The sequence below is a fragment of the Chenopodium album genome, chromosome 1 (genome assembly GCF_948465745.1).
Source record: "Chenopodium album chromosome 1, dcCheAlbu1.1, whole genome shotgun sequence".
NCBI lineage: Eukaryota > Viridiplantae > Streptophyta > Magnoliopsida > Caryophyllales > Amaranthaceae > Chenopodium > Chenopodium album.
In genome coordinates, this window is record NC_137834.1 from 13,059,730 (window position 1) to 13,085,520 (window position 25,791).

The 25,791-nt window shown below is 34.9% G+C and overlaps 1 non-coding gene across 1 annotated transcript; it reads left to right on the forward strand.

The window, feature by feature from the left end:
- The first annotated feature begins 5,322 nt into the window (after positions 1–5,322).
- LOC145566631 (U6atac minor spliceosomal RNA) lies at positions 5,323–5,456 on the forward strand. The gene has a single exon (XR_014095463.1). It is a non-coding gene; the product is annotated as a U6atac minor spliceosomal RNA (small nuclear RNA).
- Positions 5,457–25,791: the final 20,335 nt, after the last annotated feature.

A 25,791-nucleotide genomic window follows, 5' to 3' on the forward strand; every position in this document is an offset into this window, starting at 1 on the left:
ATTTTTTATTTTTTGCTTTTTTGTATTTGTTTTTTTTTTTTTTTTTTTTTTTTTAAGTTTTTGACCAATCAAGACTTCACATGTGTCAAGTGACCTGAAATAATAGGTCATTGACTTTCGTTGACCGGTTTGGGATTGAAGAAAAAGAGGAACCCCAAAGTTCGGATTATTCTGGAATAATCTAAAGTTGGGATTATTTGAACAAAATCGATGAAAGTTGAGATTATTATTTCTAATTTTTCCTAATATATATCAAGCAACAATAATAACAATCATCATCATCATAATATTATTCTCAATAAAGCATAATAATATTAGCAAGATCTTAGACATGATACTAACAAGATAAATAACAAATCCTAGCATGTCACTAAACAATAAAGATCAAAGCTTTAGCTCTAACATGATAAAAGAAAGAATAAGAAGCATCCCAAAATATGAAACATATATGATATTAGAAATCTTAGTTATTATCCTAAATATGATAGTAGGAAGCAATAAAACATCCTAACATGATACTAGGAATTAAAATAATCTAAGCATGCTTTCTATATCAAAATAACAATTAAATTACTTACTTGGATGTCTCGTATCTCTTTCTATTAACAAAATACACGTGTTAGAAACTTCAAAGAAATTAATAAATCAAACAATTAAATTAAATAATTGAAATAGGAATTTGGGATCAAACCCTCAGAAATTATCAACCTTTCACGTCTAGGGCGAAGGCGACTTCGAATTTTGCTAGGTGTGTATAGAACTTGTGAATGTAGAATTTTGTAAGAAATGAAGGTTTAGAAAAAGAATAGAGAGAGAATAAGCTTCTAGCTTTAGAGAGAAGAGAGATTGGAAATTGTTAATCATTGATAAATGAAGGGGAGATACGACCCCTATTTTTAAGAAAACAGTCCGGAATTGATAGAAACAAATCAGAATTTGGATCGGAATAAAACTGCTGCCTGTCGCCATGCGACAGGAATCACGCATGGCGACAGCTTAAAACATAAACGCGCTTTTGTATGGAATCTTTTTCTTATTAATTAATAAAAACTCCGTTTTATCAATTTTAAATCAGATTTATCATAATAAAACGCTTGTTTTATTTCAAACCAAATTTAATATTTTTCTAAAATATTATTTATTAATCCTAATGCTATTAGAACTCAAAATAACCTTCTAGACTATTCTAGAAGTCTATAATCCTAATAATTTTAGAAATAATATTTAATAGGCCCTCCACTAGATCATTGGGCCATAGGTAAAATCCGGTTTGGGCCCCGTTTATTTTGGCCATAAATTCCTCATTATTCATCGGAATTGGGCTTTTAATATATCGTTGGAAATGTCTTTTCAAGCCCCATCCAACTACACTATTATTGGACCCTTATCATGGACCAAACTAAACTGGATTGGACGTTTTTCATAAATAGAGTAAGAAAAGAAATATTTTCAAAAACAGAAAGAAGTATTTTTATTAAAAAAACCGCATCACAAGACTTTTAACATTTCATCTCGTTCTATAATCAAATGACGTGAAAGATATTCATCTTTGGGTTTGGTTTTTGGGGAGACACAATTGGGTGTCTGTACTTTTAAAAAATTGCTATTTTATAATAATATTATTTTTAACCTTTTAAAATAGTCCTCTAAAAATTGAAGGGCCCAATTTTAATAGTTAGAACAAGGCCACTAAATTGTTGAAAACGGCTCTGAACTAATTGTTATTACTTTAATTTTGCATGAACAGATCAAAAGCCCAAATTACAATTGTTATATATAGAGAATTATGACAATTGCATTTAGTTAGCTATGTCATCTAATGTTCGAATTCTTTAAAATTTTCGAACCCATAGTCAAATAATTGCGGAGGAAGGTATATGATGTTGGGATTGTTGGGTCAAAAGTACTCCGTTTTTTGGATTTTTTGAGTTGTAATACATTAACTATTTAGCTATTGGTGTTACAAGTATTATTTTTTCCAACATTTTTGTCAAAATAATGTGATGGCCATTTGTCCCCCCGGTCTGAAATTTCTGGCTCCTCCACTACGAATCGAGATTACTTTGGTATAAACAATGGATGATTGTTTTGAGTCAGATCATGAGTATACTAACATATGTTGGAACCATATCAAAATCACCCATATTGTGAGTTTAGTATAAAATTATGTTGTAGCATACTCCACATATGTTGGGTTATATATATTGTATAATTGTACTTTATGTAATTAAGTCTTTAGGTTACATTAGGTTGTAATATACTTCTTCCATTCTATTAATATTGAAATAAGGATGAAATTACGTATCCCAAAGCATATTTTATATGCTAAATTCTATCATTGTTCAAGAGTAAAATTTATAAAAAAAGTTTATATTGTGATAGTATTTTATGAGGCAAATCCAACAAGATCCCACATGACTATATTTTGCTTAACGTATAAATCATATTATATGGTCAAACAAGAATGATGAATAGTGCAAAAAGTCCATTGTTGCAATATTAATAGAACGGAGGAAGTATATACTTTGTTGTTATGCAATAAAAACTAAGGAAAACATTTTCACAAAAATTGACATGGTATCGGATCAAAGCCCTAGCAGCCTAGCAAGCCAATACTATCTCGATTTTTTTTCTTTCACGAGTTGCTTCACGAACATCACCAGTGTGAGTGTTCTTGATTACCAATGGACAACAAACTTGATTATTCATCTCCGTTTTATCTTGGATTGGGGGATCAACCGGAAAATTAATCAATCATGTCTTATTGCGTGGTGAAAACTATTTGGCGTGGTCTAGAGCGATGACGCTTTCTCTAAGATCTCGCCGCAATTTTGTGTTTGTGGATAAGCTCATCGAGAAGAAGAAGCTTCTTGATTAGGAAACTATTAATTCTATACTTGTTTCATGGATGTTGCGGAGTATGGAGCCCAAACTTGCTTCCTCTATTCCCTTCCATACATGACCAACGTTTAGGGAGCCTGATTGGAGCTGGTGAATGTGAGGATGGACTATATTATTTCAAGAGGATTCACAACTAAAAATTAAGGTTTTTGCGACTGTAGACACCTAATTGTGTATCCCCAGATTCCAAACCTAGTGATGAGTATCTTTTACGTCATTGATTATCGAGTAAGGAGAAATGTTGAAGAGTCTCATGAATTTCCCTTTCTTAAATGTTTTAAACCAAAATCATTCATTTCGTTTCCTATTTATGAAAAACATTCAATCAAGTTTATTTTGATCCATAATCTGGATCCAATAATTGTGTGGTTGGATGGAGCTTGAAAAAAGCTTTCCAACGATATATTATAAGCCCAAATCCGAGTTATAACGAAGAATTGAAGTTATGGCCAAAATACTAAACTGGGCCCAAACCGAGCCTTATATGCGTACCCAATGATCATGTGGAAGGTTTTTTGAGTTATTAACTTCTGGAAGGTTATAATTATCCTATTTTTTTAAACACTTAAGGTGTGTTTGGATTGAAGGAAATGAAGGGAAAGGAAGGGAAGAAAAATGGAGAGATAGAGTATCTTTCATTTGGATAGCAAATGAGGAAGGGAGGGAATTGGAGTGGAGAGAAATGGAATGATTAAATTGTAGGAAATTGATCCCTCCAACAATAGAGAGATTTGGAAGGAAAACTCACCATTCTTCCCTCCCCTTCTTTTCCATCCCCTTTCTTTATCCAAACAAATTGTGAGACTAAGAATTTTATATCGGATAAACATGTATTTTTAATAGATTTAATTCTGATTTAATCAAGATAAGTATGGATATTCGACTAACCCAATTTGATTGGAAGTCGGATTCCATACAGATTTGATATTTTGAAAATCATTGCGCAGCAATGGAATCATCGCACAACGATGCAAATATCGCAACTCGATGAAACCTGTTTTACTCCGAGTTGGAATCTGACTCTTTTCTAAACTTTTCGGTCGTTTTTTTCTCTATAATTAAGGGACCATTTTTATTCACCTATAATCTGAAAGGAATGGTGTCCTTCGATTAAGTGTACTATTCCGTTAGTGGGTTCAGAATTCACTACTACAAAATTGGCCAAAGAGAACCAACATAAAAGACCTGTTATCTACATAACGGGTCTCTTTGGTCCAAGAGACCATTTATCATTGATAACGGGTCTCCAATTTCATTTCTTTGCGTGGTAAAAAAACTCTAGAGACCGGCTATTTAAGTTAACTAGTCTCCGTGGTTTTCTTTTATTATTTTTTTTAATAATAAAAACAATTTGAGACCGGTGGGATAGATAACTGGTCTCTAGAAAATTTATTATTTTTATTTATTTTACATTAAAAATTCGTAGAGACCTGTTTTTTCAGTTAACATGTCTCTGTAGAATTTTTACAAAACCGCAAAACCCTAGTATTTTTTAACTCCATGCCACTTCACTTTCTCTCTCTTCTCCCTTGCCCCCTTTGCCTCCTCACTTTCTCCTCATGATTTTTGGATTTTCTATCATCTCCATTTTCCATTTTCCATCATCTCCCATCATCTGGGTTCATCTCCCATCAAATAGGTACCTCCCACAATTTTATCATTGTAGTTATCATCTCTACTCCTCTCACAATCTAAAAAATCGAAGGCGAGGTTTCGATTGCAGATCCTCTTAATTCTCCAATGAATCAGTTTAAGATTTTTATCTTCTCCTTGAAGCGATTTGTGGGTTACATCATCTCCATTTGAGCATGCATTAACAGGAAATGTTTTAATTTTTGGTTTAATAGTCATTTATATACACCATTATAAATTCTCGGTATGTTTTTTTAGATCTTAGATATTTTATCTTCTTTGCAAAACTTAGAGATCTGGTTAATTTTTTCTACGTTTATATTTTGATTTCATTTTATGTTCTTCTTATATTGTTTTCATATAATTTTGATTAAGATCTGTTTATCTAAATTTATGTTTGCTTTTGGTTTTCAATTCTAATTTTTAAAAATAATAATTTAGATCGATTTTTCATTTTCGTTTTAGATCTTATATTCTCTGTTTTTTTTTTATTTTTATTCTTCAATTTTTATTTTTCGGTTATTATTTTTTGTTAAAACAACTCTATTTTTTCTTTGAATTTTAATATTTCAGAATATATTTGAATTTTCATATTTAAGTCCATTTAAAAATAAAAAGTTTTTATTTTCATTTTCTGTTTTGAGTTTGTGTTAGATCTTAGCGATTTAATTTTGTCATTTTTTGGTTTTTTTTTTCTATTTTATTTTGATTGTACATTTTGTTATAATTTGTGACTATAAAAACTTGGTAATTTCGTGTTCGTATAAAGGAGAGATGGTTCTTTCAAAAAAATAAAATAAAAAAAAAGATGGTTAGCATCTCCCCTGACAGGAACGAGAATGGCTTTCAGGCTTTCCTGCTAACTTGGTCTCTTATGCTTCTACAATTTTAATATTTCAACCACCCAAAGAGACTGCTTTTCTTAGATAATAGGTCTCAAAATTTGAAACTTTAGACCACCTCTACAGATGCAGTCTCTTAGCCAAAGAGACCGCTTAGCTAGAGACCACCTCTAAGGTAGTCTCTTTGGCTAATTTAAACGGGTCTCTTTGGCTAATTTAGTAGTAGTGATTATTAGAAAGCTAATATATTCAGTAAGGTCAAGTGATCGGAATGCCTAGGTGGAATGCATAATTAATATTACAACTTAATCTTGTCTGAACCCTTCGGATCACACCCTTTGCAGTAAACGAACCGACTCAACGAATTTATTCGGAAGAAATTAATTCGTCGCCGGAGTATTAAATATTTAGACGTCGGTAATTCGAGCTTGGAGCGTCGAAACCGAGCGTCGGAGAATCTCAAATGTCGAGCCAAAATTTAGGATTCGACGAGAAGGGAAAATGCTTCAAATAACAAGTAAAATCCTAGCTAATCGAAAGGCTAGGAAAGCGCGCCCAATAGGAGCATGCCACCATGTGGCAGCACACATGGCAGCTACGTTGGCAGCCACCAAGTGGCAGCGTGCCACGTAGGCAGCATGCCACGTAGGTAGCGTGCCACGTGGCAGCGCGCCACTGTGGCGACACATGTGGCAAGGGTCGTGGACCCGGGGTGATGGGTCATGGACACGGGCCAAAAATAAAATGGCCCAACCGAACCCGACTTGGGGCTCAAGGTTGGGCTACACATCACACATGGTTAGTTCACATTGCATGTGAAATGCCTTGGGGACCAAGTGGGAAAGTGGTCCTCACCTAACCATGTGACACTTGTTACTTGTTCCTTGGTTTATTTAACTAAGGATTGAATTCATAAATCTTTCCATGTAGGATCTTTTTGTAAAAAGTCCCACATTGAAAGATGAGTGGAATTCACAAGCTATCCTTCCTTATAAATAGCTAAAGCATGGCATAAGAATTCCTTGCTTGAGTAGGAGTTCAATAGAGCATTGCATTAGCAAAAACTGTTAAACTCACATAATACTCGGGTTTTGGTAGGACCTCGCTAACCTCGAGGTAATGGACCTAAAAGTCGCTAGTAGTTTTTGCGGGTGGACTTTCGTTGGAGGCTCTTGTGTTAGCGGGGCTAAGCTTTCAAGTAAGAGCCCGACTTTGAGGGCGAAGCACGCATCAAAGGTAAATTCCGATTTTATCCTTTTAGGTTTATTTGTTATGCTTTATGGTTTTATTAATTGCGAGTGGTTCTTTGGGTCGGGGTTGTTTCCGCGGTAAGTTGGACTTACCAAACCCCAATAGCGGTATCGGAGCCTCGCTCGTTTATTTTTAAAATCATAATATTTTTCAAGGTGTTTTTATGGCTTAATATTTTTGGTTTTGAGTTGCTAATTAGATTAGTAGCTCGTTTTATATATTTTAACCTCGTATTAAAGCTATCATCAGCCCCGAACCCAGATTTCGACCCAAAAATAGTGAATTTTTGGTGGAAAAGGTTTTACCCTTCAAGAACTCGGTTTTTAGCCAAAAAACGACCAGAAATGCACTTTTCGAGGGATTTTTCGTTTTGACGAAAAATTATAAGTCTTTCTAACCTTGAAAATTAATTGCATATTTATGGTGGTTATGTAATTGGTTCAATACATATTTTATATGCAATTTTAAACCTCTTTAGGCATGATTACTTGGTGGTAATTTGTGCTTGAAAGCTTGGTTTTATTTTTCACATAATTGCTAACTAATTGCATTAAGTGTGAAATTGTTGTTCTTTGAGGCTTCCAAGTACTAAAGTTTCAATTTTTAATTATGCTAAGTGATTGAAACTTTAAGTTACTAAATTCCATGAATTTTTGTTAAACTTTGTTGATTTAATAATTTTTTAGTAGATTGGAATCATAAAGTTTGAAACTTTGTGATAGAAAATTGTTTATCTTCACATTGGAAGATATAATTTTTCAAGGATTCACAAGTATTAAAGTTGGAATTTTTATTGAACTTATGTTAATTAAATTAATAGTGAGTAATTGCCCTCTTATTTTTGTTACACCAAGTTAAACCAATTTAATTAAAAAATGGTTCTTGGGAATTATTTTGGTTGGATGCACTTTGAAAATTTTATTTTAAGTTAGACTTGTTTAAATTTTCATTTTTGCTAAATGAATTAATTCTAAAATTAATTTAGAAATGATTAGAGTTGTCACACAAAATCGGGAATTAATCCCGAGGCACAAGCACGCAAACCAAGGCACAATAGCCACGTGTATCCCTCGGCCAGCTGGGCTGCTCGCACAGCCCGTATGTGGCTGACGAGGGACGAGGCTGCTGCGCTTGGTGCGTGTGGTGCTAGATGTGTGCGAAGAGCTGTGTGCTGACTTGGTGGATGAGGGGCGTGCGAGTTGGATGCAAGGCGTAGCAGCAGTGCTAGGCAGCTGCAACTAGACGCGCATCGAGGGTGTGCTGCCAAGCAGTGCCCAACAGCATCACAGCACGCAAGGCCGAGGCTACTAGGAAAGCGCTCAGCACTTGCGTGCGTGTGAGTGCTCAAGGGTGCTAGCCTTGGGTAGTCGATGCATTTTTTCTCTCGTTTTTAATTTTGCTTTTTGGCCGTTTTGTTTATTTTAATTAAAATTTTGGAGGCTAGGCCTCGGGTTTTGAGCGGCATTGGAAAAATTTATTTTGACAAATTTTGGGTTTTACCGGCTTAATTAATTGGATTAATTAAGTTGGATGCGGAATTTAGTGGGAGCTTCAAATATTAATTGCGCTTATTTACATAACCGATTAAAACAACTTTGACTAGTTTTAATTAGGCGTGTTAATTGGATTAACCACCTAGATTAGTTACTAGTTCACGCGTGTTTATGCATTGTTACTTGTTTATCGTTGTAAAATGCATGGGCCATTCACAGATAGTGAATGGATGAATGGAATGTATATTCTCTCACATGTTTTATGAAATGGCAACTAGTGTGGCCCGATTAGGATAGAAAATACGGACTGTGATCCGTGATTTATTTTTGTAAATCTAAATACGGTCTGCGAACCGTATGTTGAGTATTTTTTTACCTTAATATTTAGATTAGTACTAATCGTAGATACTAGTAATTGCATTTAATTATGGTCAAGTCTTGAAAATGGAGGTTCTTGGGAGACGTAGCCATGAAGTTGCAAATGAAGACCTTTTTGAAGATTTGAAAATCTTAAGGGGTCATGCTAGTTGCCAAATGCATCTATATTTATGTTTTTCGATAAATATATATGTTTATGTATATGAATTATATGTTAGATGCATGTTTAGGATTTCGAATGTTGTGATGATTAATTAAGTTCACTTAAATCAACCAATATAGAAACCCTAGGTCCCTAAATATTGAGTAAAACTTGCCATTCCAAAACAACACTTACCAACCGAACGAGGGTAGGGGTGGGCTACGCCAAAGCGAGGCATCACTACCTCTCTTAGGAGTGTAAGGCATATTGGGTATGCAAGTTGGTTTTGGTTATACTCAACGATATGAGTGATGGAGTCTTAACATGTCGTGGCAAAGTGAATAAATTGTTGAGAGAGCATTAGATGCGACGATTTATTCAACCAAGAGTGGCTTGGAGCCATTAGCAAAGCGTTGCTTACCTTAGGAGATTGAGTGTTAAGACAAGCCAAAGCATGCTTAACCACTCTTTGTTTCTTCGGATCTTGGAATCGACTTATTCTCGCCAAATGGGGACAATTTTAATGCGTGGATAAGACGTTTAATAAGATTGAATATTTGCATGAATACCTTTTAATTTTCAAACTTATTATGTTATTTACTTGATAAATGGTTATACTTTGCACTTATATTTGTAGAATTCCAAATCAAAATGTATTGCTTTCCATGATTGGTAAAGGAAATCTTTGAGAATGGTTCTCAAAGAAAAGTAAAGCATTTCTAAAATACAATTCTCATAAATGACTTTTATAACAAAGTCCGAAAGGATGGTTGGACATCATGTATTCAAAATACTAGGTAGTTTTGATAAAACATGAAGTATTGAGTTGCAAACTCAAATTGTCAATATTGACAACCAACATATCTTTTCGCTTAATACATAGATGAGTAGGACTCATTGATGTAGTAATTCAAGTGTGAATTAAAGGAAAAAATGGAACTTTGTTTTACGACGCATTAGATGCTTAATTATGCCTAAGAAAGTATAAAAGTCAAAGGCTCTTAAAGAAATAGTTCTTAAAGTAAGGTTATGAGATATTGTACAATAAGAAATATAGGAAACAAGGAACGAAGAAAAGGAATAAGATTCCATTTCAACCCATGAGTTCATGTTATTGTAGTTAACTTAGCAATTCGTTATCTTCACAAGTATCGGATACTGCTTGAGTGTTTCACTATGAAAGTGACCCCAAACTATTGAAGATAAGCTAAATTATCGACTTACAAGCTAAGAACGAAGCAAGTGGTGCTACATAAGTTGTAATGACGTATGCTTTGTTTAAAGACCTTTAAACTAAGGCTGGAACAAATAAATGGGTATTGTGTTCCATAATCAGCAATTGATCCGTTTACACACAGAAAGACTCACATTCAAAGCAATGAGCAATAGTTGCAAATTTATTTGAATGGCATGGTTGTCTAAACCATGAGTCAAGAATGCTTGATTATAAACAAACATTATCTTAACATGACAAACTAGCAAAAGCTCAAATTCATGGGCATGATTTGCGTTCCGAACATCTTTAGCAATGTCACATCGACAAGAACGCACTCAAGGCTCTATTAGATAGGCTCTTTATAGTTGATCGATTCTGAATCGTTCTAAGACAAGCAAGTCTTACTTGTTGAAACCGACAAAGTAAAGAGCTATTGTTCTTGGTATAGACAATTGACTCCGAAAGCTAAAGAGGATTCATTTACTTCAACGTTTCACAAAGAATTTAAAAGAATATGGCTATATTCATCAAACGTGAACAAACTTGACCTTGAATAGTTCAAGAGTTCAGTGAAGTACATAATCGACTTGGCAAGATATCAAAGAGTCTAGATTAGATCGAGGATGTTTGCTTGAGCCAAGCGTGACCATCACAAAGTTATGAAATTGAAATTTTCATAAATAACTCCACGAAGAACATAGTGTGTCTTCATAGAGACCTCGATGCCATTTAAAATGACTCGAACAATGATGGATAACATCCCTTCCTATAAAGTTCTTAAGATTTGCACGAAGGACTAATGTTACACTAAACAAAATGTCGAAGCTAAGAAAGGACGCCATATTCAGTCATGGATAGAATTATCTTCTAAATGTTTTTTCAATTATATGTCTAAAACTCTTAGCCACAGTGGGAGTTCATTGGCTTAGTGGGAGCTAAGTGACTCAGTGGGAGCTCACCGGCTTAGCAAGAGCTAGGTGGTTGAGTGGGAGCTTAATGGATCATTAATGGCTAAGATAGCTCAAGTAGGAGCTAACTATTTGTTTTACAACGAACTTTTACCTAAAGACAATATACATGTCTCTTTATAAGCATTCAAGTGAGACCATGGGCATTACCTCCACAACCTAATTGAGAACATAGTGTTTGTTGCTCTAAGTGGTGTATTTCTGGAAAGTAACACGTTTCCAAAACGACAAGTGGGAGGAAAATGAACTCGATGACCATCGAGCTTAGCAACAAACTAGAACTGAGAATCTCGGAGGATCTTAAAAGGGCTTCGTGAAAATACTGGATCAAGAATACTCAAAAGGACTTTACAAGTGCCTTAAAAGAGAATTCATTACTCACAAAACATTAGAAATGTTGGAGTAAGATCAACATAATAAAAGGGATTTGGAAGCGCCTTGAAACTCAGTGGTTGATGCAATTGCCCCGTATAGGTATAGAATTCACCAAAGGCTTGGATTGAATCCTATAAATTTCTATTAAGTTAGAAATAAACCTAAGACTTACAAGCATACTATTTACTATTAGATAGTAAAGGAATAATGTATTGTAAGATAGCTACGACAAATCCAAATTCCGAATAATGGTTAGAGGCCATGAAAATCCGAAACAGACCCCATGTTTGAAAATCATGTTTGAAACTTGATTAATTAGCATAAAGGGTGAAAGACCCATCGATTGCAAATAAGTTTTCAAGTAGAAAACTAACAAATATGGAAATATATATGCATACATATCTAGATTGGTTGAAAAGGATACAATTAAATTCATGGAGTTGATTTTAATAACCTATTCACCAATCGGAATGCTAAAGTCTTTTCGTGATTGTTTTAGCAAAATTGCTCATATGAAACATGGCAAAATAGTTACCAAAACCGCCTTCCCAAAAGAGGATTTTGGAAGTGACTATGGAATAGTCTAAGGGGTTTTGAAAATCTAAATAATGCTAGATTTAAAAGCAAGCTTAAGGAATCCGTCATGGGATTAATGGAAGCATTGCATATAGGAATTGGAACATGTTTTCTCATGAAGTTAATAAGAGGATTGACTTATGGAGAAACATAAAAATTCTTATGAATAAGAAGTTTAGTGGGAGCAAAAATAAATTATATAAAGGTCCAATAAGAAGTCTACGAACTCTGTTGTGAAATAACTATCAAATGCTAAATGCTTAGATTTGAAAGTATTTTTTGACAATGGACCAAACAAAAGATGATACTTAGTACGTATTGGGTATTAATTTCTATTGTATAGACTTGATAAAATTTTTGAACGTGTAAAGGAGTTTACCCTGTTAAACATGAATTGAAGGACTTTGAAAGACTTTCGACCCATATGTATAAAACTAAGTAAATGTTTGAACTAAGTATAAGCTAGGCTAAATACTAAGTCAAACATGAAAGACTCTAATAGAGACTTTCAACCATATCACACAGCAAACTGTTTAGCAAAGACTCAGTGAAACTGAATGAGCTAAAATGACAAATTTGATGGAATAAGATTGAGAATTACTCTGCAATTTAATCCATCATGTACGCTATGATATGGAATCGTCGCAGGACTTACTTTCTTAGAGTATGTGAAGTATGTATGTAGTACCAATCAACCTGAATCTATGTAATAGATCGTTAGATTATGGCCAAGAACATCCAAAGTACTTGGATAAGTAACAGGATGAGTTCTTGACTTGTGGAAACAAATACAATTTGAGAATTAATGTTGCAAGCACAAACCTTAACAAGGATTAGATCCTTAAAAAGGAGGTCATTTTTATGCACGAGCTTAAAATGAGTCGTGGCTTGAGAATGGTAACATGGACGTGGATCCATGTGTAATGTGCAGGAATTTAAGGAAAATTTCCATGATCACAAGTGATTAGGGTATCCAAAATCATTGTGAGCCGTTTGGAATGAAACCCAAGCAAAGCATCATCAGGAAGTCTACTATAATATATTTTGAGAATATTATTGCCTTAATGGCGATAATAAAGATGATGTTCTATGGAAAGTTCGTTGCTGAACGTTAATGATTGTAGGTTGTCAAGTTGAAGGTTTCAATCATGAAAATGAGTGGGAGCCATCACTTGGACAATAAATCCTAAATCACATATAATCCATGACACTCTAAAGTTTTATCATCATATTATGAAAGTGATCGGTAATGAAGATACTAAGATTAGCAAAGTAATTATAACTAAACCTATGCAATGAGTGAACGACGACATTCACAATTGCATGAAATAAATCAAGCATATTAGATATGGGTGTGATTTCTATAATGTTTTATAAAGAGTGATACTCTTAAAACATTCGGAAAAACCATTTATCATAAGACGAATCATTCAGGTTTTAGAGTAATTTAAAATTTCATGCAATTTTATCACTCCGTTTGCTATTTAATTGTGGTTTAGAATTAAATAATGAATCCATTCGATTCTTGGAATATTCAAAATAGGGTATCAAGACCAGTCTTGGTAAGGAAACACCTGTTAAGTGAATGTTGAATATTATAATTGAAAGTTATCCCTAATCGAGGTCAGTTAAACGATGGACGATTAATGACCAGTTGAGATTAGTGTGTAGTTTGATTCATAGCACCGTTTTATGTGCTACAAGGACATGATTGTCATGAATCATTTGCACAGGTATTAGTTTAGAACCATACTGGATCGACCTATGAGAATACTTTATGAGATTAAAAATCGTCATAAGTATACTTCTCATTATGGCTACCGAAACCTATTTCCTCAACCATGAGTATTGTGAGTTCTCTTGTTTGAGTACTAGTCCGCTTTGATGTTGTCAAACGTCTGCCGTAATAGGGGATTGTAACGGCAACAGTCGGGCGGCTAGGTCCTCTTAGTAAGAGGAGCTACATTACAAGACTGGGAATGTCCCCCTACTAAAATAGGGAAGATGTCTTTGTTGTATACAAGGCCTCTCGTAGAGCGAGACTGTGAAAATTCATGGCCGTGCTCGGATGGATTTTAGAAATCATCTGTTTATTGACAGTCGGACTCGGAATCGAGAAACACTTCTGAACGTAATAAGGATGACAAAATAATCTTACCTTATAGTTCATGAAGAGACATTAAGCGACATAGGAAAAAGGTTGTACACTAAATGCACACTTGTCCGGAAGGACAAGTGGGAGATTGAAAGGAATGGTGTCCTTCGAAAAAGTGTACTATTCCTTTAGTAGGTTCATAATTATTAGAAAGCTAATATATTCAGTAAGGTCAAGTGATCGGAATGCCTAGATGGAGGTCGCTTCCGATCAGTAATATTACAGCTTAATCTTGATTGAACCCTTCGGATCACACCCTTTGCAGTAAACAAACCGACTTGACGAATTAATTCGGAAGAAATTATTTCGTCGCCCGAGCATTAAATATTTAGACGTCGGTAATTCAAGCTTGGTGCGTCGAAACCGAGCGTCGGAGAATCTCAAATGTCGAGCCAAAATTTAGGATTTGGCGAGATGGGATAATGCTTCAAGTAACAAGTAAAATCCTAGCCACTCGAAAGGCTAGGAAAGCGCGCTCAATAGGAGCATGCCACGTGGCAGCACACATGGCAAAACGCCATGTGGCAGCACACGTGGCAGCTACGTTGGCAGCCGCCAAGTGGCAGCCACCAAGTGGCAGTGTGCACCGTAGGCAGCGCACCATGGTGGCAGCGCGCCACTGTGGGGACACATGAGGCAAGGGCCGTGGACCCGGGGCGATGGGTCATGGACACGGGCCAAAAATAAAATGGCCCAACCGAACCCAACTTGGGGCTCAAGGTTGGGTGACACATGGTTAGTTCACATTGCATGTGAAATGCCTTGGGGACCAAGTGGGAAAGTGGTCCTCACCTAACCATGTGACACTTGTTACTTGTTCCTTGGTTTATTTAACTAAGGATTGAATTCATCAATCTTTCCATGTGAGATCTTTTTGTGAAAAAGTCCCACATTGAAAGATGAGTGGAATTCACATGCTATCCTTCCTTATAAATAGCCAAAGCATGGCATGAGAATTCCTTGCTTGAGTAGGAGTTCAATAGAGCATTGCATTAGAAAAAAACTCTTAAACTCACATAATACTCGGGTTTTGGTCGGACCTCGCTAACCTCGAGGTAACGGACCTAAAAGTCACTAGTAGTTTTTGCGGGTGGACTTTCGTTGGAGGCTCTCGTGTAAGCGGGGCTAAGCTTTCAAGTAAGAGCCCGACTTTGAGAGCGAAGCACGCTGTAGGGAATATTTCAAGCATTACCCCAAACTTAAACCCCACTGTGATCATACACTTAAGTACGGTGGCGTCCAAATGGAAGGAAGCTAGAGCAAAAGAGTCGCCAACAAGTTTTAGGAACTTGTAAATCGTTCACGAGGTGAAAGTTACACCCCTTAGCGATCCAAGAGATCGTTAACTCCAATAAGTCTGGAACCATGACTGGTAGTTTGGGGATGAAGGTACAAATCCAACCTAAAAGAGATTGAACCTGCCCTAATAATAGGCCTTTACATTATTCTGATCGTATTCATGTGCGCTTTCTGACTAACATGTAATTAATAGGATTAACCCTAAACCTGTTTATCTATGTTGGTTGAATATTAATGCACAAATAAAACTATTATTGGAGATCACTTGAATTATAATCAAATTAACCCAAACAAGATTATTAATTATCTTATTAAGAGTGATTACAAGTACAAATTCCCTTTAAACATGCATAAAAGGTGTGATCAAGCAATAACAATAAATAATGTATCAAGCAACATAATAATAATCATCACAATTATTATAACAATTATAATAGTAATAATCATAAATCATCATCATCATAATAATAATTATAAATCATAGAAGTAATCATGTTCATGTTAAAGCATAATAATAATATCAAGATCCTAGGCATGATACTAGCAAGATTAATAACAAACCCTAGCATGCCACTAAGCAATAAAGATAAAATATTTAACCCTAACATTATACTAACAATCATAAATATAAGAAAAGAATAGGAAGCATCGCAGGAATCATAATTGTCATATTTGATATTAGAGATTATAGTTGTTACCCTAAACATGATACTAGGAATCAATAAAACATCCTAACATGACACTAGGAATCATAATAACAACCTAGACATGATTTCTACATCATAATATCAATAAATAAATTAAAGCACTTACTTGGATGCCTCGTACCTCTTTCTAATAACAAAATACACACGTTAGTAACTTCAAGGAAAATAATAAAATCAAACAATTAAATTAAATAATTGAAATAGAGATTTGGGACCAAACCCTCATAAATTAAAATTTTTCACGTCTAGGGCGAAGACAACTTCGAATTATGCTAGGTGTTTCTAGGTCTCGTGAATGCGGAATTTTGTTTGAGAAAGGGTTGGTTTAGAAAAGAGAGAGAGAGAATAAGCTTTAGCTTAGAGAGAGAACAGAATTAGAGAGTTGTTGATATTTGATGATATTTGATGATGAAAAACGGAGGTTTTAGGAGGCTATTTATAGAGAAAATCAGCCAACCGGATAGAAAAACAAATCAGAGTTTCGACGAGGATAAAACAGATTAGCGCCAGACGCTGAAGCGCCAGGCGCCAAGCATTAGCGCCAGGCGCCAAGCATTAGCCGTACAGAAGGGAAAAATCGTATTTTCCTCAAAAACACTCTTTTATTCTGATTAAAACTCTAAAAAGTCAACCAAAGTCAATTTATCAATGCTAATTGCATTAGGAATGAAAAGAACCTTCTAGAAGAATATAGAAGACTAAAATCAATTCTAATTGCATTAGGAATGATAAATCCATATTAGACCCTCCTCTAGATCATTGGGCCGCATATAAGTATTAAACCGGGCCCAGTTTAGTAATTTGGCCATAACTTCCTCATTATTCATCGGAATTGGGCTTATAATATATCGTTGGAAAGGTCTTTTCAAACCCCATCCAGCTACACCATTATTGGACCCAATCTATGGACCAACCAAACTGGATTGGCTGTTTTCTTAAAATAGGTTTTCAAAAACAGAGAGAAAAGAAAAGAAATTAAAACTATCCGCAACACTAGACTTTCCACTGCACACTTTCACTTTATTCGATTATGATTCGACGCGAAAGGTACTTATCACCGGGTTTGGTTTTGGGGAGACACAAATGGGTGTCTACACACGCGTCAAAGGTAAATTCCGATTTTATCCTTTTATGTTTATTTGTTATGCTTTATGGTTTTATTAATTGCGAGTGGTTCTTTGGGTCGGGGTTGTTTCCACGGTAAGTTGGACTTACCAAACCCTAACATAATCATATCTATTTCTCTCTCTAAGCTAAAGCTAATTCTTTTTCTCCCCTCTTGATTTTTCTAAGCCTAAGCCGAAACACATCACAAACACACACCATATGTCCTTTGCGAGACTCGAATACACCTAGCCAAGCTCGACGTGAAAGGTTGATAGTTCTGAGGGTTTGGTCCCAAATCTATATTTAAATTATTATTTGATTTAATTTTTCATTGAAGTTTACTACTGTGTGTATTCTTTTGATAGAAAGAGGTACGAGGATTCAAAGTGAGTAATTCAATAACTTAATTATTCTTTAGATATAGAAACTATACTTAGATTATTTTAATTCCTAGTTCATGTTAGGATGCTTTTATTGATTTATAGTATCATGTTTAGGATAAGGCTTTGATTTTTATTATTTAGTGACATTCTAGGATTTGTTATTAATCCTTTTAGTATCATGCCCAGGATCTTGCTAATATTATGCTTTGAGGATATTGTAAACCATAAAAATCAAACCTGCAATATATGATTAAAGAGGTAGAAAAATATACGGGAACAATTATTTTATTAATAATTTGTGGGTTATAACTCTCGTAGATCTCTTGATTCCTCTCTGTAAAGGGCTAGGGTTTTGATATTTGTTTGTAATACAGGGCCTTGTCGGCTTATTCCATACTGTAGACCTACAATGTTTGGTAGTAGAGAGGTGATGGGGTCTTTGTGACTTATTCCATCCGAGCCTCATTAAACCTTAGATTCGACCCTCTTTATATAGAGGGTCGTAGAGTAGTAAACAATATAGCTATTAAATATTCTACGAGACCTTGAAGATAATATCTTATATTTTTTTGATATTATCTCTTTTTTTTTTTTTTACATATATCTGACACCTAATAATCAGCAAAATTTCGGTGTCAACAATCATACTAATGGTTCTATTGAGAGGTTGAAGGCTCGTTTGGTTATTTTTGGTAATCATTAGGTTGAAGGGATATACTACTGTAATACCCTGAATTTTTAGAAAATATTTTGGAAAGTTATTAAATTATTTAATTTGGAGCCAAAATGAATTTTAAATTTTGGCGCCAAATATAAGTATTTAATCATTTCAATAATTAATTATTTTCGGATTTCTAAATTAATAATATAGGCTTAATTGTCTTTTAAAGGTCGGTTTATATTTTATACTAGCAATTTCAAGAGTTTTTAAAGATAATATCTAAATATGATTTACAACTAACTTAGTTTTAATATTATCTAAAATATTTATATGTGTTAATTATGATTTTCATTTATTAAAAAAAAAAATTAAAAAAAAAAGAAGAAGAAGTTGGCCGTGTGTTGGAGATGGTTATCTTCAACCTTAATTCCTTAAGTGACCTAATCTCCTAATTTATCTTCCTATCTTATTTCTCTAACCAATTAACACCTATCTTACTTTTTCCTCTAATTTCTTTCATTTTTTTCCACATAAATTAACCTAGGCTAAATGGCATTCAAGTTCATTTAACTAACCAAATTTATCTAGTTTTCACACTAATCCTATACCTTCTTGAACTCTATCTTTTCCACCCTTAAACACTATAAATATACCCTCAACCCATCAAAAATTCCTCACACCAAAAATCAGAAAACTCTTTACTCTACTCTCAATTTCACGCCCTCCTCTATTCCCTTCTTGTTTGATTAAACACCGCAACCGCAAACAAGTATTGCCACCACCCTAGCCGCCACCTTACTGTCGCCGGAAACAACTTGCCGCTGCCGTCCTTGCTTGACGCTATATGCTGCCAGTAAGGTACAATACGCACCTTCCCTCCTTACCCCTTGCCAATACATATACATGCTACTCCTCATATTCCTTTACTTATCATAAATTATTATTATTATTATTATTATTATTATTATTATTATTATTATTATTATTATTATTATTATGTCTTCTAATACCCATTTATGATATTAACAATACTATTTTGATACTAAGATTGTTATTTTGATACTAAAATAACTTGTTAGCAAGACTTGATCTTATAAAGGTTAATATTTAGGTAGTTCATGCACAAATAGAGTATTATTTATAGTTTTGTGTTAGTTTTGTTAACCTTATATTAATTAAGGTTATTTTAATTGTGTAGGAGGAGTCCCTCGATTGTGGTCAAGTTTAGTGATCGTACCTTATTTGTTCTCGTGAACAAGGTACATATAGGTGGCTAGGTCCTTGATACAATTTTGAATGCGTGTTTGGTAAATGTTTGTTTTAATGATTGTTTGAATAAATGTTACATATGAATATTTAAGTTAATGATTTTTATGACGAGTTAAATGGTATGGTTTTATGATTTAAAGGTTTGATCTCTAAAAGTGTTGATTGATTTAATAAAAGTTGGTTTAATTTATAAATCATTTGATTGAGTTAATCTAAAATTTGCAGCTCATTATGAGCCTGAGTATTTGATATTTTAATTGTCCCTCTACCCGGGACTGGTTAAGTAAGACCATGAGCTTTGTATGATCTGGTCTTTCCTCGATATAGTATAACTTTCTTGGGGGGTGTGCACACTTAGGTGAGGAAAATTGGTTTGAATTTTTTTTTTTAAAATTGGAAGTTTATAAATTAAAAATCTATTGGTTTGGAAAGCTTTGATTGATGAACAGTACTACCCTTGGAAGGTTTAATTTTAGAAAGTCTAATTTTGAAAGTGACTTGTGACAAGTTAAATAGTTATTTCGAAAACATATTTGACTAATAAAAGTATTTACATGCCTTACACTTATACGTACTTAGCATTTGTGCTAATCCGTGTTCCTTTTTGTTTTGGTTCGCCCTGTTTACCATTTTTGGTAAGCAGTCTTGATTTCAAGTGTGGAGTTGTTCGTGCGCATACTAGGGTCGGGATTGGGATCACATATTTAGGAGTTAATTTTATTTATGTGTGGAGTTTTTATTGGATTATTATGAAACAGTTATTATGGTTACTCATTTTTTTATTAATAAAAGTTAGTTATTTTTCCGCTGCAATTTGAGTAATTAGTTAAGCCATACGTTTTCACGTGGCGGTAATACGCTCAAGTCTATCTCTACGGTATTTGTATACGTATAAATATAGTATTTACGTAGAGGCAGATTTGGGGGTGTTACAAAGTGGGTACGACTTATGGGTAGACTTAACTAAGATGGGCATATAGGATAGATAGAGTTTCGCATTCTTCGAAAGAAAAATTATTTTTTATAAAAAATATTATTTTTTTTTGGAAAAATGATTGAGAAAATAATGCTCGGGTTCTCTTCGGAGGCCTATAATGGGTACGACTATCTGTTTAGGAAAGGTTCTCCTCGACGCTGTAGGTAACTTTCCTGGGAGACGTGGGCTCGACCGTCTAATATCATGAATCGAGTACATTATTATTTTTTAAAATAAAATGAATTGAAACTATTCGATTTTAGAAACAACTTAGGTGCATTAGTTTAAGTATAATTAGGGTCGTCTAGTTATTTGTGTGGTTATGGAATTTTGGTTCCATTGGTATTCATTCTGGATTTATCCTTGAGGAAATTTGAATTTCTTACTTAAATAGTTTGTGTTATCACAGATGATGGAAACTGTTAGAAGACATTTCTTTGATCAAAGGCTAGTAAAATCGGATGCTATATCTGTGCGTGACTTTATATCAGACATTGTTTGGCATGCTACAGATATAAAAAGACACAGGAATATGAAATTTATGATCGAGGAACCATGGATCATCCTACTGGCCTTAGTTCACTTACCCAACACACCTAAATATAATACATTAATCCGAAAGTATAGAAATTTAATTAAACCTAATGGGTTGTGGAATATTGAAGCCTATATGCATGAAGGAAAATGGCTAGGAATCTTAACCAATTTTAAAGCAGACCTACATTTCGCCGAAGTTGACTGGAGCCGAAACCCAAGACCAATAGTTGCTGAAATTTCTCTTTGGCTTACACCTCAAGAAGCCTAAAAGTTAAATAATCTAAACTATGATATGCCACCCTTACCACCTCCACTTTTGCATCTTGACTATACATCATCCGATGACTTAGAAATCCCTCACCCAAATGACTTTGAATCCCCACCTCACTCTTCTGAACCCCCTGTCCCAAGAGGTTGAGTATCTAGTCCAAAGCACAGTACAAACCGTAACCCTAGCCCCTATGTTAGCCCAAACCGCAACTCTAGCTATGGCTCGTGCCGTAGCCCAACTTATAGTGAATTTTATCTTACCTTCTTGCTTGAATGTAACCAAAATCCAACCCACATGGCTAAACCTTTAGAACCTGATTCCCCTCAACTTTCCACAAGGAAACACAGGTGACGTGGCCAGAAAGATGATCCAGCAAGCTAAGACCAAGAGTAGAACTTCAGAATAATAATTGATTGATTTCTTCTATTAGTAGCAAATTGTTTTGTTTTGTAAGCCAACTAGTGGCCCTTATGAATTCGTAGTGACAAGATGCATTAATTATTTTAATAAGCCTATGTGGCTAAATATGGAGTTTCAATTGTTAATAAAGAGTTTTATGAAATTCTCTTATATAATAAATGTGTATTTGTTATTTTAAGTTATTCAGGATGTCTCTAAGAGCCGGAAATATTAGACGCACTGGTTCCAAAATAAGCTCTACTCTTAGGAAGCTAACTACCATTGCTCAAAGCATGAGCCAGCTGGTGAGTAAGGGGAATCGTAGCAACGACTTAGATCAATTTTGGAAAGTTTTTAAGAGGGTAGCAGCTACAAAGCTACCCACTTACCTTGGGAAGGAGGATCCTGCTAGTTTGGAGAATTGGATAAGGGAATTTGACAAGCTGTTTGATGCCATTAACTGTCTTGAAGAATTAAAGGTTAATAATGTTGTGTATTACTTGAGGGAAGAAGCTGACCTGTGGTGGAGTCAAAACCGGACTAGGCTTTTAGAAACCCCTAACTTTGGGTGAAAAGAATTGAAAAAGGCTATAAGAGACAAGTTTTATCCCGCCTACCTGAAGAAGCAGAAATACATGGAGTTTACCAATCTGAGGATGGGGAATATGACCATTAATGAATATTATAATAAATTTATTGATTTGATGAGGTTTGCACCTGAGGTAGTACCCACGGAGGAGTTGAAAGCCCAAAGGTTCGAGCAAGGTTTGACCCTAAGTCTTTAGGGGAAGTTGGGAGGGGTAACCTTTGAAACACTAGATGAAGTCTATGGGAGAGCTGGCCACCTATATGGGATCCGAGGGAGAGAGTTAGAGAGCTCAGCTGGAGGGAAAAGGAAGAGTGATGGGGGCTCACATGGAGTTGATAAGAGGCCTAGGATTGGGGAGAGTTCTGGGGGAAATGGGCAATTCAACAGGAGGGACAATAAGGGAAACCTTAGGAAGGGAGCTAATGGACAGGGAAATAATAATCATGGGAATGGAAATAACACCAGGCCTAAGAGAAGTTATTTTTGTAAGAGATGTGAGAAAAACCACCCAGGGAAGGACTGTGAGGGAAACCTTGTGACTTGTCGTTACTGTCAAAAACTGGGGCATCAGGAGTATGAGTGCTACACCAAGGAGAAGGATGTTAAGATGGGGAAAGTTCAGGAGACCAATAACCCACCTAAACCACCCAGACCAATGGATCAGCTCAGAGGAATGGAACCAGTAGCGGTGCAGGAGGGGCTCCTAAGGTTCGTGTGTTCGTAATGAATCGTCGTGAGGCTGAGGCTTCTAATGATGTGGTAATTGGCACTTTCCTTATTTGTTCTTTGAATGCTAGAGTCATGTTTGATTCAGGTGCGTCTCATTCTTTTGTTTCAAAATCTTTAGTCCAGAGATTAAAGTTAGAGAGTCCATTGTTAGTGTCTCTAGATGTTTCTATTCCAACTGCGGAAGTGAGGAATTGTTCTAAGTCACATAAAGGGGTACCTATCACCATAGCAGGAGTAGAATTTCCTTCAGATTTGATTGAGTTTGATTTTACAAGACTTAGATGTGATTTTAGGAATGGACTGGCTGGGAAAGTATAAGGCTCACATAGATTGTGCTGCTCAGAAAGTGAAATTGTTGGGTCCGGGTAATGTGACAGTGACTTATAGGAAGGAAGGGAAGAGTTCAGGGATCAAAATCATTTCTACCTTGCAGTTTCGGAATTGTGTCAGGAAGGGTTATCCTATATACATGTGTAGTGTTCAAGAAGTGGGAAGGGAAGATGAGAAGAAAGAGAGTATTCCAGTAGTTGAGGAATTTCCAGATGTGTTTCCTGATGAGATACCAGGTATGCCACCAGTAAGGGATGTTGAGTTCACCATATAATTGCTACCAGGGACTAGACCTATCTCGAAGGCTCCATATAGGATGGCTCTAGCTGAGATGAAGGAATTGAAAACACAGTTAGATGATTTTTTAGATAAGGGATATATTCGACCTAGTTCTTCTCCATGGGGTGCTCCAGTGTTGTTTATGAAAAAGAAGGATGGAAGTTTGAGGTTGTGCATAGACTATCGTGAGTTGAATAATGGGACAGTCAAGAATAAGTATCCTTTGCCTAGAATTGACGATTTGTTTGATCAGTTGAAAGGGGCTAGAATATTTTCCAAGATAGGTTTGAGGTCAGGGTACCATCAGTTGAGAATTGCAGAGCAAGACATTGCCAAGAGTGCTTTCAGGAAGCGTTATGGTCATTATGAGTTCACAGTTATGCCATTTGGGTTAACTAATGCACCTGCAGTTTTCATGGTTTTCATTGATGATATTTTGATCTACTCCAAGAATAGGGAGGAGCATGAAAATCATTTGAGGAAAGTTTTTTCGATCCAGAGGGAGCACCAGTTGTATGCTAAGCTGTCGAAGTGTGAGTTTTGGTTTGAAAAGGTAGCCTTTTTGGGTCATGTGATTTCTAGGGAAGGACATCCCTCAAAGATCAATGTAGTGAGTGAATGGCCAACACCTAAGAATGTGTCAGATGTTCGAAGTTTCTTTGGATTGGCAGGCTATTACCGAAGATTTGTGAAGGATTTTTCAAGGATTGCGAGGACCATGACAAATTTAATGAAGAAGGAATGTAAGTTTGTTTGGACCCAGGAGTGTGAACAAGCGTTCCAGACCTTGAAAGACAAGTTAACCTCAGCACCAGTGTTGGCTTTGCCAGATGAAAGTGGGCAATATGAGGTGTATATTGGATATACATTCATACATACCACAATTATTATATAGAAACTAGCTAGTGCATGAAATATGAGATATAGGAATCATGATAAGATATTGAAAAAAATATACAATGAGTAATGCATCTAACAACTTCCTAAACATGTAATAAGTGATCCATTAACCTATGACACATGTATGCACATGGGTATAAGACTCAAATTAATGCAAGACATTATACAGTGTGGATTTAAAAATCCATATTTCATTGGACTTCTGGCCATGATAAACTTTTGATGATTATCATTATGTCGACATCATAATGGACATATTTTTTAGATCCCTTATTAAATAGTCCATTCTATCATGCATATGCATATTATTCATCGGTTCCATTGTGTATCGGTATCATAAAATTACTTTAATGTACGTTTCGCATTCTACTTTATAATGATATCTGAATATATTTCTCATTGTTGGTACCATCATAACATTTCTTTCATAAAAGGCCATCTATTATAATAATTCAGATATTTATACCACATATCAAGGGTATTTCTCACACTATGGTATTAATATACTATTATTATACTTTACAAGTATTAATTGCACTATCTTGCCATATATCGCATATTTATATTGGAACCGATCATATAAACTACACTTCAGGTGTAGTGATTTAATGAAAAATTGGCAAGGTCTATCTTAATGTATGCACATAATATCATTATCACTATAATCAATATATATCTCTTTATGCCTCTAAATGGGTCATAACGGTATACAAAACAAATCGTAGATGTGCAACATATGTTGATAAAAAAATTGGCATATATATAACTTTACAAAGTATCATTAGAGGGATAAACTAATTATAATTTTATAATTTTGCCAACTTACTTCAATTCTTCCCCCCTAAGTTGGTAAAATATCTCAAATATTGGGGCAATTCGTTCTTCACCAACTTAGAATTTAATTTCATGTGCAACAAATTTCATCTCGTAGGATAATAATATATATTCAACAAATTTCTATCTCTTCTGGAGAATAATGAAATTTTGTTCTCTTCTAGATATCAATATTAATAGAGGGGTGATAATAAATTGTGCAGTTGTCTAATTTCTTATTCAATTTCTTATGTGCTGACATACAATAGCCCCAACCAAGAGAATTGTTAAACAAATATAAACTTTCTTGTAATTTCACTAGGCTGTGATCTCCGGGAACACTAGAAATATTGATAGTATGATACTAGTTACATAAAATTTCCACATATAACTTGTACGTGGTGAGTTTCTGGTCACCTAATATTTGTCAACATATAATTATTCTAGCGAACCAATTATTCAAAAAAACCAATATATTATCTCTTAAACTTTTCTTTTAACACAAACTATTAAAAATCACAATAGCTCAATCTCAATGTTATGTCTTGCCATTCAATTTATTTCATATATTTAATATGAGAGACCGTCAACACATTATTTCTTTCATATCAAA